The sequence below is a fragment of the Balaenoptera physalus genome (assembly GCF_965194825.1).
Source record: "Balaenoptera physalus genome assembly, chromosome: 1".
Lineage (NCBI taxonomy): Eukaryota > Metazoa > Chordata > Mammalia > Artiodactyla > Balaenopteridae > Balaenoptera > Balaenoptera physalus.
Genome location: NC_138882.1, coordinates 47,992,665 through 48,010,812, shown reverse-complemented (window position 1 = coordinate 48,010,812; position 18,148 = coordinate 47,992,665). Strand labels below are relative to the sequence as shown.

The following is an 18,148-nucleotide window of genomic DNA, read 5'->3' as shown; positions in this document are numbered from 1 at the left end:
TGTTTTTTAACTCCCTCCCACCAAAACCAACCTCATTCCTCAGGAACTGCTTTCTGCTAGGGGACTACTATGAATAAATCCACCCTAACGTTACCATGTTATTCATTTGCAACATAAAAAGGGCTTGCTGAAAATGCAATGCCTTTATCCCAAAAAAGAAAGTTCACGGTAGGGGTTTCCAGAACTGGAGGAAGTTAACAATAGAAAATGTTTGGGGTTAGATGGCTCTTTAATGATCCACAGATTGTACCACTTAAGAAGTCACCTCTTGTCTTTACATGAAGGGAAATTAATTTGCAGAATGATGCTCTATTTGAAAAAGCCATGCTTGACTGTGTGGTATATTTCTTTTCAATAGCCCAAGAATTGCTGGTGCAGTGTTTTATGAATAACATTCAGTGTAAGGGAGTATCTATTTACATTTAATAAATAAATAAATGACTATCTGCATGGCTGTGGATTTTTTTGTTTTTAATTTTTTGTTTATTTGTAAATAGATAACATACTCACATGATACAAAATGCAAAGGACACAAAACAGCATACCATTAAAAGGATGTTTCTCTCCTTCCTCTGCCCCTCAGTGATCCTGTTTTCCTCTCCAGAGGCAACAATTACTACCAGTTTCTTAAATATCCTCCCATGGATATTCTGTGTGTTTACAAACATACACATACTTTCTTTTCCACACAGATGCTAGCATAATATACATACTGCTTTCTACCTTGATTTTTCTCACTTATCAATATATCTTAAATATCCTTCCATATTAATATATGGAGAGCTAGTGCCTTGGTTATTTTAACAGCTGTGTGGTGTTCACTGAATGCCTGTGTTATTTTATTTCATCATTCTATTGAGGGATATATTGTTGCCAATCTTTCATATTATTAACTATATTGCATTAGTAGACTCACTGAATAAACACCTAGAATGGAATTTGTGTCCATGGGTATGCACATTTTTACTTTTGAAAGATATTTCCCAATTGTTCTCTATCCCTTATACACTCACCAACTCTGTATGAGTGGCTACTTCCTTACATCTCTATTAAATCAGTATTTTATCAAATGTTTTGATCTTTGACAATTTGATTGGGAAAAATTGTGTATATTTTTAAACCTGAGAACCAAAGATAGTTAGGGAAGTGACAACTTAGGATAAGTGTAAAGGGCATTTATCTATCTTTTCCATTTGTAATATGAGACAGAATTCCTCATCTTACTTTTTTTTTTTTTTTTTTGACCACACCCGTGCAGCTTGTGTGATCTTAGTTCCCCAACCAGGGATCGAACCCGTGCCTGCAGTGGAAGCACGGAGTTCTAACCACTGGACCGCCAGGGAATTCCCTCCTCATCTTACTGAACTCAAGAACTTGTCCCTAAGTAGAGAGGTATTGGATTAAAATAATAAGTTGAACTTAAATCAAAAGTGATTGAGATTTAAGTAGGTTACCTCAAAAAGTTAAAGACTCTTTATACCAAGAGGTCCTTACATGTACATTAATTCTGGCCTTGACACTCTGGAAGTAGGGGGAAGACTATAACCTCTCTAGGGTTTTCTAGCTTCATGATTTCTGTAATTCTGCAGATATATGAAGTATTAAACATTGAACAGAATACTTTAATTACCAGCATTCACAATTACAGTTTGTAAAATAAAGAGAAAACATTTCTTTTATAGATCACCAAATATAAATCAGGAGAAAAGGAGCTGTCCCCACCTTCACCCTCCTAGTCCCGTGGTCACAGCCAGTTGGAGCCATTCAGCATCGCTAATTGTAAATTCACACCTCTCACCAGAACCACAGCTCCTGGGCTTCCTGCTAGTTCATTTCATTATTCTTGCCACACATATTCTCTCAGTTTATCAGGCCACTTCCCCCTGCCTCTTCCTTCCCAACCCAAGACAACCCAGTCTTCTTCCCAATGAGAAATTTATCTACATCACTATTCATCCTTGCTTTCTTCTTCTTTTTATTTTTTATTTTTTATTTTTATTGGAGTATAGTTGATTTACAATGTTGTGTTAGTTTCAGGTGTAGAGCAAAGTGAATCAGTTATGCATATACATATATCCACTTCTCTTTAGATTCTTTTCCCATATAGGCCATTATAGAGAATTGAGTAGAGTTCCTCGTGCTGCTTTCTTCTTTTCTAACATAAAAATGCAGCATAGGGCTTCCCTGGTGGCACAGTGGTTGAGAGTCTGCCTGCCAATGCAGGGGACACGGGTTCGAGCCCTGGTCTGGGAAGATCCCACATGCCACGGAGCAACTAGGCCCGTGAGCCACAACTACTGAGCCTGTGCGTCTGGAGCCTGTGCTCCGCAACAAGAGAGGCCGCGATAGTGAGAGGCCCGCGCACCGCGATGAAGAGTGGCCCCCGCTTGACGCAACTAGAGAAAGCCCTCGCACAGAAACGAAGACCCAACACAGCCAAAAATAAATAAATAAATTAAAAAAAAAATGCAGCATAAACTCAATGTCCATACTGACGTTGGCAGAAATATAACCTTAACCAATTTTCTCCCTTTCTCTGGGTTGTATTTAAATTTCAGTTTGGGTATTGCATTTATGCTGTGGGCAGGGGTTGGGTGTGGACCTGGTTTGGGACCCACGCCATGTAGAATGCAGCCACTGTCTATTAGCACTGGCAGCCAGTAGATCACCATCATAAGCCATCTATCAACCCATGCTGGGTGCTGCTGGGTTGTCAACTCATTCAGGCCTTTAGGTGCTCTTGAAGTCATTCCACTGAAGCATGGGACTGGCTTGGGCCCATCTTCCTAGACACTGTTCAGTCTTTCTTTGCCCTTTTTTCATGAAAACACATTTTCAAAAGTACATTCGATAATATAAACCATCCATGTACTTATTACCCAAAATGAACAAATGTTACTCTTTCATATTTTCCTTCAGCACAGTAAAGGTGAAGTCCCCTAGGTGCCCTTCACAGCTTCACTCCCTTCTCTCCCTCATTCCCTAGAGACAACCAATAACATGAATTTGGTACAAATCTAGTCCATGTTGTTATGCTTTTGTTTTATATATTTGTAGCCGAAACCAATATCTGGTATCTGTTTTTTAAAAGTTTACAAATAGTATCATAGTGAATATAATATGCTGCAATTTGATGTTGCAGAGTATTTTCAAGATTCATCCATGTATTGATACTAGTTATTTTAACTTCTGTATAGTATTTCATCAAATCAATATACCATACTTTGTCAGTACCCTACACATTCATTCTTGGGGGTATTTCCAGTGTTTTATTAATACCAACGAAATTGTAGTGACTATCCTTTCCTGCCCCTTTTCACCTTCTGCTACTCCTTAATTATCTCTATCTTAGTAAATGGCTTCACCAGGCACGTCGGCCAAAAACCTCAGTCAGCCTTGAAACTTTTCCCTCACACCTCAAATCCCCATCACCAAGTTGTCTGTTCTGTATCCTGAATCCAATCACTTTTCAACACTTTTAAACAAGTCCAAGCCACCAATGTCTCTCTCCTACTACTGCAATAGTTTTCTATCCTACCCCATGTGCTAATTCCACTTTACCTTATGGGCTTTCTTTCTTTCTTCCAATGTTCCAAGCTCATTTCTGCTTCAGAGCATTTGTGTTTGCCATGCTTTCTTGCCTGAAATGTACTTTCTTCAGAACTTAAACATAGATCTTTCTCCCTCATTTCTCTAAGTCTCTCCTAAAATTTACCTTCTCAGGAAGGCCTTCCCGATTCATCCCACCTAAAATAGCACCTCCAGCCCCCATCCCTTTACCCTGCTAAACCTTGTTTCAAGGTACTGGACCCTCCTTGAACTGGTACATAGACTCTTCTTCTAATAATAATTTCTTTTAATGCTTATAAATATCTATTTATCTATATCTAATCTATATATCTCCATAAGTCTGTTTCACTTAGTTTCATGAGAGCAGTCTTTGTTCACTTTTTTATTCCCAAAGCCTACTATGATGCTTGGTTCAGGTAGGAACTTGATAAACATTTATTCAATCAATGAATCAATGTATCCTCATGCATTTTTCAACATTTGTTTTAAATTATGTATCTAGAGGTGGAGTTTCTGGATCATAGAACGTGTGCATTTTCAACCGGACAAGGCATTTCTAAACTGCTCTTCTAAGTGGTTGTACCAATTTACACTTCCACCAGCAGTAGGTAAGATTTCTCGCTTCCATATAATAGTCAACACTTGGTATTGTGAGTTTTAGAAATATTTCCCAATCTGATGGATGCTTTATATTTCTCTGATTACTAGGGAGGTTGGGCATATGTTCTTTTACCTATTTTTCTGTCAGGTTGTTTGTCTCTCTCTTATTTATAAAAGTAATTTATATTGTCTGAATATTAATCCTTTGTTTGATAAATATGTTACAACTATCTTCTCCCAGACCGTGGCTTTCCTTTTAATACTGTGTGAGATACTTTATCAAACAGAGGTACTAAATTTGGAGTATTCAAATTTATTAGGCTTTTCCTTTATTATAATTTGTGCTTTTGATGTACTGTTTAAATAATCCTTCCTTCCCCTGTGGCCCTAATGTGTGCACCTATAATTTCTTCTAATAGTTATAAAGTTTTTATTTTGTCCCAGGTTTAGACCCTTAATACATCTGGAGTTTAGTTTACAGCAGTGGTTCTCAAACTGTAGTATGGGGATACCGGGGGTCCCCACGATGTTTTCAGATTTGCAAGACCAAAACAATTTTTGTAATAATACTAAGACATTATTTGCTTTTTTTCACTCTCATTCTCTCATGAGCAGCAGAATTTTCCAGAGGGTACATGACATGTGATGATGTCATCACTCTGATGGCTAATGGAATGTGTGCTTATCTGTTCATGTGTTTTATACATTTCTTACTTTTAATTTTCAATATAGTGTCTTAGTTGGTTCAGGCTGCTATAACAAAATACCCCAGACTGGGTAGCTCATAAAGAGCAGAAATTTATTGCTCACAGTTCTGGAGGCTGGAAATCTGAGGTTTAGGGTGCCAGCATGGTTGGTTGAGGGAACCTCTTTCTGGTCACAGGCTTCTCATTGTATTTTCACATAGAGGAAAGTGCTATTCAGTAAGTCCCCTACATACAAACCTTCAAGCTGTGAACTTTCAAAGATGTGAACGTGCATTCCATCAATGTCAGGCATGAGTGAAATTGCAGCTTGCCCTCTGTCTCCTATTTTTTTTTGTTTTTTGAATATTTATTTATTTGGTTGCTCTGGGTCTCAGCTGTGGCAGGTGGGCTCCTTAGTTGTGGCATGCAAACTCTTAGTTGTGGCATGCATGTGGGATCTAGTTCCCTGACCAGGGATGGAACCCGGGCCCCCTGCAATGGGAGCTCAGAGTGTTAACCACTGCGCCACCAGGGAAGTCCCTCCATCTCCTACTGCTGACGATCCTTCAGCTCTACCATCTCCCACCACCTCTCCCTTCTCCAGTCAGTAACTCTTCTTGCCTGTTCACCTGATGCCAGCCCCTGTATGCCAGCTGTTGTATGGTGCTACTATACTTTTCAAGGTACTGTACTATAAGATTAAAAATGTTTTATTTTTTGTTTTTTTTAATGTATTATCTGTGTGAAAAGTATTAGAAACCTATTACAGTGCAGTACTATATAGCCGATTGTGTTAGTTGGGTACGTAGGCTAACTTTGTTGGACTTAAGAACAAATTGGACTTATGAACGTGCTCTTGGAAAGGAACTCGTTTATATATAGGGGACTTTAGGATTTCAGCACATGAATTTTGGGTGGACACAAACATTCAGAACGTAGCATTTGGTAAATATCGACAGATACAACCCATATAAACAAAAACTCTGAGGGATCTTCAATAATTTTTAAGAGTGTCAATGAGTTCTGAGACCAAAAAATTTTCAGAACTGCTGGCATAAGGTATGAGATAGTGATCTAATTTCATTTCTTTCAGTACAGAAAGTCAGTAGCCCCCAAATTCACTAGGTCTATAATGCTTCCTTTATCACATGCCAAGGTCCCATACACACTTGTGTCTACTTCAGTGCTCTCCTTCATTTTAAAACACTGCACCATCTAATTACTATAGCTCTATGAGGAATCTTCCTATCTGGGGAATAAATCACACTTCCTTGGTTTTTTAGAAGTGTCTTGGCTCTTCTTAGACCTTTTCTCTTTATAATTAACTTTAGAATTAGTTTGTCAAATACCACAAAAAAAGTTTTGTTGGGATTTTGATTGAAATTGCACTTAATTGTGGAGTATCATAATACTTGTGGTATTGATTTTTCTGTGAATTTAGTATTACATAATTTTTATTAAAATCTTTTATTCCCCCTTTGGTATTTTAGCCATAAAGGTCTTGCACATTTTTGTAAGATTTATTCCTGGGCATCTTATTGTTTCTACTGTAATTGTAAATGGGATGTTTAACACCCGCCCCCCCACCACTACATAGGTGTATGGATTTCCTATTACTTAGGTATATAGGATTGCTATTGATTTTTCACATTGATTGTGATTTAGCAACATTGCTGAACACTTAGTCTAATTTTTTTTTTTTTTTCTTGAAGAGCCTCTTGGAGATTCTAGTTTAAAAAATGATGTTGTCTGAAAATATTTTGTTCTGTTCCTTGTTAATGATTGCATACCTTTTTTTCCCTCTTAAATACAAGGACTAGAACTGGTAGTAAAATGTTTAATTATAGAGGTTATAGCAGGTATGTCATGTTCTTGACTTTAATGGGATTGCTTTTACAGTCTCATAATTATATATGATGTTCGTTATAGACTCTTGGTATATACCCACATCAAGTTAATAGTCTTTGTTAGCTAAGAGATTTTGTTTTTAAATTATAGTTCTTGACATTTTAATGCTTTTTTTGTATCTACTGAGATGAGCATATGGGCCTTTTCCTTAATCTGATAACAAGGTAGATTACAGATGCATTTTAAATTTTCGTAGCACCTTTATATTTGAGGTAAACTTTATTTGTGCTTGATGTATTTTTTTTTTTTTTGTATACGCTGCTGGATTTGATTTCCTAATTACTTTATATAATTTTCATATCAGTGTTCAAAAAAATGAGATTCATCTATAATTTTCTTTGCCTGTAGAATTCTTCTATTTTGGTATCAGTATCATAGTGACTTCATAAAATAAGCTGGGTTGTCTTTACTTCTATTGTTGGGAATAATTATATAATATGGGATTGTCTGTTCCATTAAATTTGGTAAAACTTACCTGTAAAACCACCTGGCATGGTTTCTTTGGCAAGGGATGGGGGAAGGGTTTGAGAGACTGTGGACTATTGATCTATTTTGTTGATGACTGATTTATTTAGATTTTCTATTTCTTCTTAAGTCAACTTTTTAATTTGTATTTTTCTGGTAAATTGTAAGTTCTATCTCAGTTTTCAATTTATTGACAAAAAGCCACTCAATATTATAAATTGTAAAGTATAAGCAATGATATTCTTAATCTCTACTGTATCTCTAATTATGTCCCCCTTTGAATTTCTTTTTTTTTTAAGAATCTGAAAAAGAATTTATTGATGTCTCTCTGTAAGTGAATCAAGTGGATGTACAGCAGAAACACAGCATTGAAAATCAGCTATATTCCATTATAAAAATAAAGATAAATTACAAAAAAAAAGAGAGAAATTCTTTTTGTTTGTTTCCTAAATTTTATTTAAGAATTCATACAAAATACTCCAGATAACTGAGTTTCAATCCTCATCTTTCTCCTCTTCTTCATCTTGATTAATCTGGAAGTAAGGTAATTCGTAACTTTCTTTGCTGTTAGCAACTACGCATAACCAATCACGGAGATTATTCTTCTTCAAATATTTTTTGGTGAGATATTTCAAATACCTTTTGGAAAAAGGCACCTCGGAAGTTACAGTGATCTTGCTTTTGCTTCTTTCGATTGTTATAACACCTCCTCCGAGATTCCCAGCTTTTCCATTCACCTTTGATTCTTTCCTGAAGAAACTGTTCAAAATTGGCAGCATCCATGATTCCATCTTCTATAGGATGGGTGCAGTCAAGAGTAAACTTCAGGACCTGCTTCTTTTTTATGCCCCCCTTCACCACAAGCTTTTTCACAGGCGCCATGGCGGCAGCGAAGGCAGAAAAGGAGTTGGGTGAACTCGAGAGAGAAATTCTTACAAAATTTGTTCTGGGGTGGTGACATAACCTGGAGTCACATCATCTAGCCCCACAGCTGGATGGGTCCTAAGGCTGGACACTCGTGGGGCTGAACGGCTTGGTGAGGATGTGCAGGCAAATGCAGCCCCAATGGAGTTATACTGCCTGGTCCCCACTCCATGGGTCCCAAATCGCCAGGTGCAGGGGTGAATTTCCAATATCATTTGTGTTATCTTCTTCTCACTGTGGCTTGCTAGAAATTTGTTTTATTGGTCTTCTCAGAGAACCAGTTTTTGGATTCATTGATCAATGATATTTTGGGGAGGTTGACTCTATTCATTTCCCAGGTCCTTGAAGTGAATGCTTAGTTTATTCACTTGAAATAATTTTGGATAAATGCATTTAATGTCATAACTTTCTTTCAAATGACTGCTTTATCTGCATTATCCAAGTTCTATCATGTATTTTCTTTGTTTTTCTTTTCTAAATGGTGTGTAATTTTTTATTTAAATCATGAATTATTTAGGAATGTGCTTTTAAGTATTCAAACATATGAGAATTTCTAATTTAACTAAATTCTGATCACAGAATGTGGTCTGTACTATAGTGATTCATTAAAATATCTGGTCAGATTTTATAAATGTTTGATGTGTGTTTGAGAAGAATGTGAATTCTCTATCTGTTAAGTGGAGGGTTTTTATATATGTGGGTATATAATATATTCTCCAAAGAAGATATACAGATGGCCAATGGGCACATAAAAAGATGTTCAATATCACTAATGATTAGAGAAATACAAATCAAAACTACAATGAGGTATCACCTAACACTGGTCAGAATGGCCATCATCAAAAAGTCTACAAATAATAAATGCTGGAGAGGGTATGGAGAAAAGGGAACCCTCCTACACTGTTGGTGGGAATGTAAATTGGTGCAGCCACTAAGGAGAACAGTATGGAGGTTCCTTAAAAAACTAAAAACATAGTTATTAAATGATCCTCTTCTGGACATATATCCAGCAAAGACAAAACCTCTCATTAGAAAAGATACATGCACCCCAATGTTCATAGCAGCATTATTTACAATAGCCAAGACATGGAAGCAACCTAAATGTCCATGGACAGATGAATAGATAAAGAAGATGTGGTACATATATACAATGGAATATTACTCAGCCATAAAAAAGAATAAAGTGTTGCCATTTGTAACAACATGGATGGACCTAGAGATTATCATACTAAATAAAGTAAGTCAGACAGAGAAAGACAAATATCATATGCTATCACTTATATGTGAAATCTAAAAAAATGATACAAATTAACTTATTTACAAAACAGGAATAGACTCACAGACATAGAAAACAAACTTATGGTTCCCAAAGGGGAAAGCGGAGGAGGAATAAATTAGGAGCTTGGGATTAACAGATATACATTACTATATATAAAATAGATAAACAACAAGGTCCTACTGTATAGCACAGGAAACTATATTCAGTATCTTGTAACAACCTATAATGGAAAAGAATCTGAGAAAGAATACATATTTATATATATAAAACTGAATCACTTTGCTGTACACCTGAAACTAATATAACATTGTAAATCAACTACATTTCAATTTAAAAAATATTATAGAAATCTCTGTTCCCTGAAGATGATCCATTCCCACTGGAATAGAAGTCCATATTGGCAAGTAATCTTAAAATGACTTTACAATAAATGCATTCAAAGAGTTAAAAAATAAAATACCTAAAAAGAAATATGAAAGCTTAAGAAACAAGAAGATATGAATTAAGGAAAGATGAAAATCAAAAATAACTAAATAGAAAAACAGACATTGTGATAAAAATATTCAATGAGATAAACTCTAAACTCATTACAGTCAGAGAATAAATTATTTCAGCTTTGTTAGAGGTTTAACTGACAAAAATCATATGACATTTAAAGTGTACATTGTGATGATTTGATATACACACACATTGTGAAGGGATTACCCTCTCCCAATTTATCAAGAATTATTGAATTAGAAGATTAATCTAAGGAATTCATGTAGAATATAGCATATATTTTATTATTATTTTTTTAAAATTGCAGTATAGTTGATTTACAATGCTGTGCCAATCTCTGCTGTAGTGCAAAGTGACTCAGTTATACAAAGACAGACATTATTTTTTTATATCCTTTTCCATTATGGTTTATCACAGGATATTGAATATAGTTCCCTGTTAGAGCATGTATTTTTAAACTATATTGTGGCAGTTTAAAATTACAGCCACAGATTCTTTGATACTCCTTCTATTAAGAGATGGGTCTAGCTCCTGCACTCCCCAATCTGGGCAGGTTTGACTAAGTAAGGTGGAAGTGATACTATGTGATTTTTGAGCCCAGATAGTAAAAGTCTATGTAGCTTTTGCCTTGTTTTCTGGAATAGTCACTATTGGAGCCCTGAGCTGCCATGTAAATAGTATGATTACCATGAGGCCACTACAGTGTGAGGAAACCCAAAGCACATGGAGAAGTCATGTGTGGGTACTCCAGTCTATAGGTCCAGTAGAGTCCTGCCTTTGTCACTGTAGCCTAGACATGTGAATGAAAAAAAAAAAAACAGCCATTCAAGTGACCACCAGCTGTTCAAGTCTTCTCATTTGACACCCTGGACATCATGAAGCAGAGTCAAGCTATCCTTGAAGTACCTATCCAAATTCCTATCATACAGAACCTTGGAGATTAATAAAATGGTTATTGTTTCATGCCACTATGTTTTGGAGTGGTTTGTTACATAGCAATACATAGAATACACGAAGGATGCACCTAATTAGTAGTTTTAGGAAGAGAATAAACGGTATGGTGGAAGTCATATTTGGAGAGATGATACTAAGAATTTTCTAAAGTTTTTGAAATAAAAGCAGTTATTAAGTACAAAAAAAAAATAAAAAAAGAAAAGAAATTCATATCCAGATGCACTGTAGTGAAGATGCCTAACATTGAGAATAAAGAGAAAATTTCAAACGCCACCAAAGAGAAAACATAGATTACCCATAAAAGAATGATAATTAAGACAACAGAATTCTCATCACCAACAAAGGATACCAGAGGTCAACATGGTAATAATTCCAAAGCACTGAGGGGAAAATAACTGGCAACATAGATTTCTATACCTGGCTAAGCTATAATTCAAGAATAATGGTGAAATAGAAAACTTTTCTTTCAAAACTGAGTTTACCAACCATAAATTTTTATTGAATGAATTACTAAATGATGTATTGCAGCAAAAAGAAAAGTGAGTTCACAATGAAAATGTGGTATTAAAGAAACAAGTGGTAAACACAAAAATTGATAAATTAGATTGATAAATCTAATTATACATTGATTGTATAGTAACTTTTATGTTATATTCTAATAAATATGGAACTAAAATTCTAGAGAGCAATAACTGCTCAATACATTTGGTAGCTAAAACACAGCCTTGTTGGGGCAGAAGGATAGTTGTATTTTAAAAACTATAAATTGTTAGGAAAATAAATAGTTAAGTATACATTTAAAAATTTAAGAGTAGCTGCTTATAGCATAGGCAAAATATAATCTATAGTTTCCAAATTAGCAGAGGTAAAAGTAAGAGAATTTGAAAAGTTATCAATTCAACAAAAGCAGTTAAGGTAAGCAAACGAATAAAACAAGGAGAAAGCATTGTAAACAGAAAATCAAAAGTAAATGGTAGAGATGGTAGAGGTACTTTTAAATAGATCATACTCATATGAATTGAACTTTCCAGTTAAACAACAGAGACTGTCAGGAATAAAAAAAGAAAACCCAGCTACCTGATGTTTACAAAAGATGCACCAATAATAAAATAGCATAGAAAGGTTGAAAATAAAGTAAAAAGTTATAGCAAGCAAATGCTAACCAAAAAAAAAGTTATAGTAGAATACGAATATCAGATAAAATAACTGTTTAAAGCAAGTATTGATAAGGATAAAAATACATTACATAATGATTTAAATTATATTAAAAATGATAAAAATTTAAAAATCACCAAGAAGTTCTATCCAGCTAACCGTATAACCATGCAATTAAACAAAAAGTAACGAATTATAAGAAAAAAAAAAGTAGATCAACAATAATATTGGGAAGTTTTAATATAAATTTATTAGAAACTCACAGATCAATTAAACAAGACTAAGTTGAGAGGTTGGTTAATGTTTTTAGCATTAACTTGCCTTGTGTGTGAATTGTAATTTGCAGCTCATCTTAAATGGTAGCTTTATCTTTCTACCTATTCCACTCCATTTGCTGTTTTAGTGTAGCCTCCACGTAGATCCGGAGACCCCCTAATCCAGAACTAGGTGTCACAGGACTCCTGACCCTCAGGGATACTGGAGAAGATAACAGATCTGTCCTCTAGGCAGGAAAGCAGACTGGCATAAGTCCTGTGTGCACTGATTTCTATTCTTCCTTCCACTACCACAGATAGGTAGGGGCTTTGTTTGTTTGTTTATTTATTTTGTTTTTTAAACTCTAGGTCAGGGTGGAAATCATTTGGAAGCTTTTCCCAAATCCCAGTTTCACAGTGAGCCTGGCTAATGTGCCACACCCTGTATGGGGTGCTGTTGATCCCCAATGCTCTGAGGAATTCAAACTCCTAGCCAACTTCTACCTGCTTCCAGACCCAGAAGACCATCAGGGCCACAGCTCTAGCTTTACTAACCTAGTGGTGTTGCTTTTTCATTTCTGTTACCTAGAGATGATTATCTTGTTAATGAACCCAGACACGGCTCTTAATTAAAAAAAAAAAAAGTTTTTGTGATTGGAGTTCTTGGAGAAGATGTGGAAATTCAAAGCATAGCTCACAATACCATTTTGACTATTTTCCTCTGCCTTTCTGGATGCGAGGAACTCTGTGGTCTTGCTACCTTCTTTGGCTTTACTCAGTAATGGGGATTGAGGTTTCTTCTGTTCTCAAATGCCAGAAACCTATTAAGAATCTCTATAAATCTCCTCAGGCTTCTGGCGAAGGATGGGAGGCAGAGCACAAAGTCCCTTTGTTTCTTTCTCTCCTCTCTGATTTTCTGTGTTCATCAATTTGAGGAACTTTTAATATATTCTGGTGCTGAAAGCCTTACCCTTAAATCATCAGTCTTTGTCCTGAATTCTTCAGAGCCTATGTGATTTTGTAACCCGAAGTTTTAAAATCCTAAAGGGCAAGGGATAAAAGAAAACATGGGGGAGGGGGGAGAAACTCCACAATTTACCATCTCATTATTATTCTACCGGAAAAGAGATTTCCATCTCTGCCTTTGTGTCCTGAAAGTCTATCTCTTCCCATTTCCTCAGAAGCCACATTCCTAATTACTCAGCCTCTCTTATCTCTTATTGTTCTATCCTTTCTGCTGAAGGCTCTCACCTCTTCCTAAGACAAAACCTCTCCTAGCTTTCTCATTTTATAGGCAAGCTTTCTGAAACCACTCAATCATCTTTGGTTACCATCTACATGCTGATGACTCCCAAATTCACAACTCCAGCTCAAATTTCTCTCAAGTTCTCCAGATCTTCAAGATCTCTCAACTCCAGACAACTACAGTTCAACATGTCCACAACAAAATCATTATCTCCACATCCATTCATCTCTCCAAACTATTTCTTCTCTTATGCTTTCTATTTTCATCCAGTTTCCCAAGCAGAAACCTGGGAGTCTCCTTGATTTCTTCCTCTCCATCTCTCACAGCCAATAAATGACCAAGTCCTGCCATTATATTTCCATTTATGGCATATTTATAGCCAAGTATTTATTACATACCACTAGAGAGATAGCAGCATAATGAATTAAAGATGAGGTTAAGGTAGTAGAATAAAAAAAATTAAAATGTCATTGGATTCAAGGTAAAAATATTTTTGGTAAAGGAAACATATTAGTATTACCCAACAGAACAGAAAGTTTAAAAGAATAAAAACTTACAATTGTTAGATTTAGTTAGAAGGTTTCTAGTGATCTCAAAATCACCTAAGGGGTAAAAAAGGATTTTCTGCAGAGTGTCTAGTAGTTTAACAGCTGTCTGGACTGCACTGCTTTGTAATGATTTGTTTTAAATTGGTGTTTTCACTCTTATCATATGGGTAAGAGGTAAGAGAAGGGTAACACTCGCATGGTACCCAAGGGTCAAATTCAAATGACATATTTTGTTTTGGAGAATATCAGCTTTTAAAATGGCAATACAAAGTTTCTCATGGTCTATATCGGCCTTTTTGAACTGGATCATTAAATGGAATCATCTCGAACTTGCCAGGAAGCAACAACCAGGGATGTCCTATTCAGCAGATAGAGATTACTGAGTCTGAAAGTATATTTCAGAGGTCGCCCAGTCCCTTTCTTGTTTTTAATTCAGACTGGGGATCTAGTCATTTCTTAGCGTCTCTCACGTAAAGTAGATTCTAATAGATAAATGTCTAACAACTATTACTACCACCAGGCAGTGTGCTTCTTTTCTCATGCATCTCTTCTTTCTCTTCCTCCAGACTTCATAGTTTTCTTTTTCTCTTTCCCTGCTCTTGCTTCTTTCTCAATTCAGTTTTCCTGCCTCTCTTTTTCTTTCTCACCCATAAATAGGAAAAAAAAAAAAAAAAAAAGCAAATGTTGAGTTTCCTGACTGGTCACATTCCAGAGAAAGGAGGAAATGCAGGTTGTTATACAACTGGGAGGGGTCAGGTGTGACCTAAAGTTAAGGGACGAGGAGAAGAGAATTATAAAGGTAAGAGAAGGCAAAAAGGTTAAGTAAAGGCTTGATTTTAGACTTTTATTACGTAAAGTGATTCTTTTGTGAAACCCATCTAGGGCATTTCATCCTTCTCAGGCTATGATGGTTCCCAGTAGATCCAAAGTTGCCAAAGAAGGTCAGTAATGATGTATTCAAAGATGATCACTCTCATCAGCTTTTGTACAAAAGAATCAGTACCTGATATTGTGTTAGAGTGAGCCAGAGGAAACGCCATAGGAATTGTCTCTAATGAAGTCTTTCTTTTCAGGCACCAGTATGTGAAAAGCTGTTAACATCTATTTTTAATCTGTCTCCTATTCAGTTTCCAGTGTTGCTCTCAGGCTTCTGTAACTTGGCAGATAGTTCAGGTATTCTTTAAAAACAATGACAAACAATGAAATTCCCAACAACCACAGCAACCGCCAAAACAGTGAAATCTACTTAGCTTTTTGGTTGGTGGGAGATGTTGAAAAACATAAGAAATAAAAGCCACCCATAAATAATTTGCCTCACAAAAACAATTGCTCTTAGTTATTATATTGTATTTCTGCCCATTTTCTATGCAATTCTATGTCAGAGTTATACTTTATATATACTGCAGTATATAACTTATATGTTATATTAACTTAAATATAACTATGACATAGAGTTACATACTTTGTATCTTTCAGGCATATTTTAGTCTAGAATACTTTCAGCTATGGTTTTCCACCACTTTTCTGGCGGTTGAACTATATGTATTTCTTTTGCTGCTGGGAAATAGAATTTGAAAAAGTTAAGTCTGCAAAATGTCATTCTAAAGGACTTTGCAGTTGACCAGGGCACTTAAGTGGATTATCCGATTGTATGTCTTCACTTGATCTCCAGGTGGAATGGTTCCAAAGACCCCTAACAGCTTTATCACTCTATAGTATAACTGCCCCTTAATTCTCCTCTAAGCTTTAAACCCTGAGAGCAAGACTGTATTGTTCACCATTTGCACCCCAGTGACTAGCATGTGACCTAATACATAGAAAATTCGCAATATATTCTTGATGATTGAGTGAATGAAAAAGTGAGTAAATAAATACTAAAATTCTAGAAGATCCATAACTCATCAAGATTTCTCCTTAGTATCAGGATACAACCAGATTAAGGTTCCCAGAAGTAAAGGATTAGTTTAGATTTAGATTTGTCTTGAAAGAGCAGAGAAAGATAGGAATTGATCATCACTTGAACATTCCTTATAGACCCTAAACTCTTTACCTAAAATTCCTATTGTGCTTTAATGCTACAATTTAGCTGTCCCACAAATACTTACAGAAAAGTAATTTTCAACTTTGCTTTCTACAAGCTAATAATTACCTTCTGTAATATCCAGGCCACCGCCACCTACATTTTGGAAGTGTTGGCATCCCAATAGTTGGCATGCCTTATAGGTTTACCATAGGGCCATTATTAAAGAACTAAAACCATGCACGTCCTCTTGGACAAAGGATTGGATCACCTTGGGGACCATAAAGGAAAGCTTACAGACAGTGGTTGAGAGAGCAAGACAATGAGAGAGAGTGAGCCAGAGAGCCTGCCAGAGACGTCAGTTTGAAAGAGGGCAGGGAAAGCATAAGCAGGTGGTTTCGCTCCTTATGAGCCTCCTTATCTTCTTCAGTTTTGACAGATCTTGGATCTCATCTCATCCAAGTATAAAACTCCTAGTGAACTGAGACATTCTCTGTAAGTAGATGAAAGCTGTTTTCTCTCTTGGCAGTTTATACTTGGTCACATGATACAACTAGTCATACAGTTTTAAGGCAGCGTGCTGTGTACCTCTCTCTCTCCAAATGCAATTTTACAACATTCTGTGTTTTATTTAAAAAAACAAGTTTAATCTACATTAATTAGAGTGTGAAGTTGAGTGTGTGAAGCTCTAATTTACCTTACATGCATAACAAGGGCAGCACCACCTGTTGACTGCCTACTAAGTGCCTGGCTCAGCTAGGTATGTTATACACATTATCTAATTGAACTTGGAGAACATGCCTGCCTCCAGAAATATAACTTAAATATCTCATTTACTTTGAAATTGCAAATGGCCCTTTCTTTAAGAAACTTACATTAAATTTATTTAGCCCTATCCCATTACAGGAGAAAAAAATAACAATAATAAGGCCAGAATTTATAAACACTTTTCTGGTGAGAAACACAAAGATCACTGAGCTTTCCGTTCTATACTCTAATCCAATTTTCTTTCTGAATTTTTAAATCTAATTTTTCTATCCTATTTTCCAACCTAGCTGATAATCTGTCTTCTCTCTTGCCATCTTCCCCAGCAGTGTTTTTTCTTTTGCCACATAATAAGAGAGTTAACTGCTTCCCCTATTCCCAAATTAGAAAACATAAAGGTTAAATAAAAGTGACTTGGACACTGAAGACTTTTTTCCCACATTGAAGTATGAGACTTTGCGGTGAGATAATTGATGAGTTACCCATAATCTTATGTGTGCTCTTTACTCATTGCCTAAGTAAATTTCATTTAATTAAAACTTTCATCATGTTAAATATAATAGATTCCTCAGATGGGTTGAAGGCCCAGAGTTCTTTTCTTATTGCTTAGTAATGACCTCTATATTCCATAGGAAGGTCGTCAGAAATTTTAAGCATTTATATGAAAGTCGTGGTCCAAATTTCTACTTTTTTCCCCAAGATTAATTGATTCAACAAACATTTATTGAGCACTCTTGTATCAGGCACCCTGCTAGGGGAGTGATAATACAGTAGTGAGCAAAACAGGTACAGTGTTTGCACTACAGAGCTTACAGCCAACTGGAGGCAACAGACACTGAACAAAGAATTACAAATATGACAAATGCCGTGAAGAAGATGGGCAGGGTGCTATGGGAATATGTAATAGGTGTAGCTAACCTAGCTTGATGGGAGGTGGGGCAGAGAAGATTTTTCCAGAGAAGTTCAAGTTTAGGCTTGAAGCATAAGAAGGAAGAAGAGTTATCTAGATAAGGGAACAGCTTGTGTAAAGGCTCTGAGTAGAAAAGAACACCACCCATTCAAGGACCTGAGAGAAGGTCACTGTGGCTAGAGTGCTGACTTCAGGAAACGTTAGAGAAGAGGCAGGCAAGGACCAGATCACATCGGTCACCCTAAGGATTGGGGACTTTATTCTGAGGGCAATGGAAAGCCAATGGAAAATTCAAGCCAGGAATTAAAAAAAATTTTAAGCTTAAAATAGCTAAAATGTAGACTATAAGAATATATTAATTCACTA

General features: G+C 36.0%; 1 protein-coding gene and 1 pseudogene across 5 annotated transcripts in view; both read right to left on the bottom strand.

The window, feature by feature from the left end:
- Window positions 1–18,148, bottom strand: part of NMNAT2 (nicotinamide nucleotide adenylyltransferase 2) — a 210,666-nt gene that overhangs the window by 187,153 nt on the left and 5,365 nt on the right. The window lies entirely within an intron of this gene.
- On the bottom strand, window positions 461–11,318 carry LOC309666362 (large ribosomal subunit protein eL22 pseudogene; annotated as a pseudogene). The gene has a single exon. The product of its transcript is annotated as a large ribosomal subunit protein eL22 pseudogene (transcript).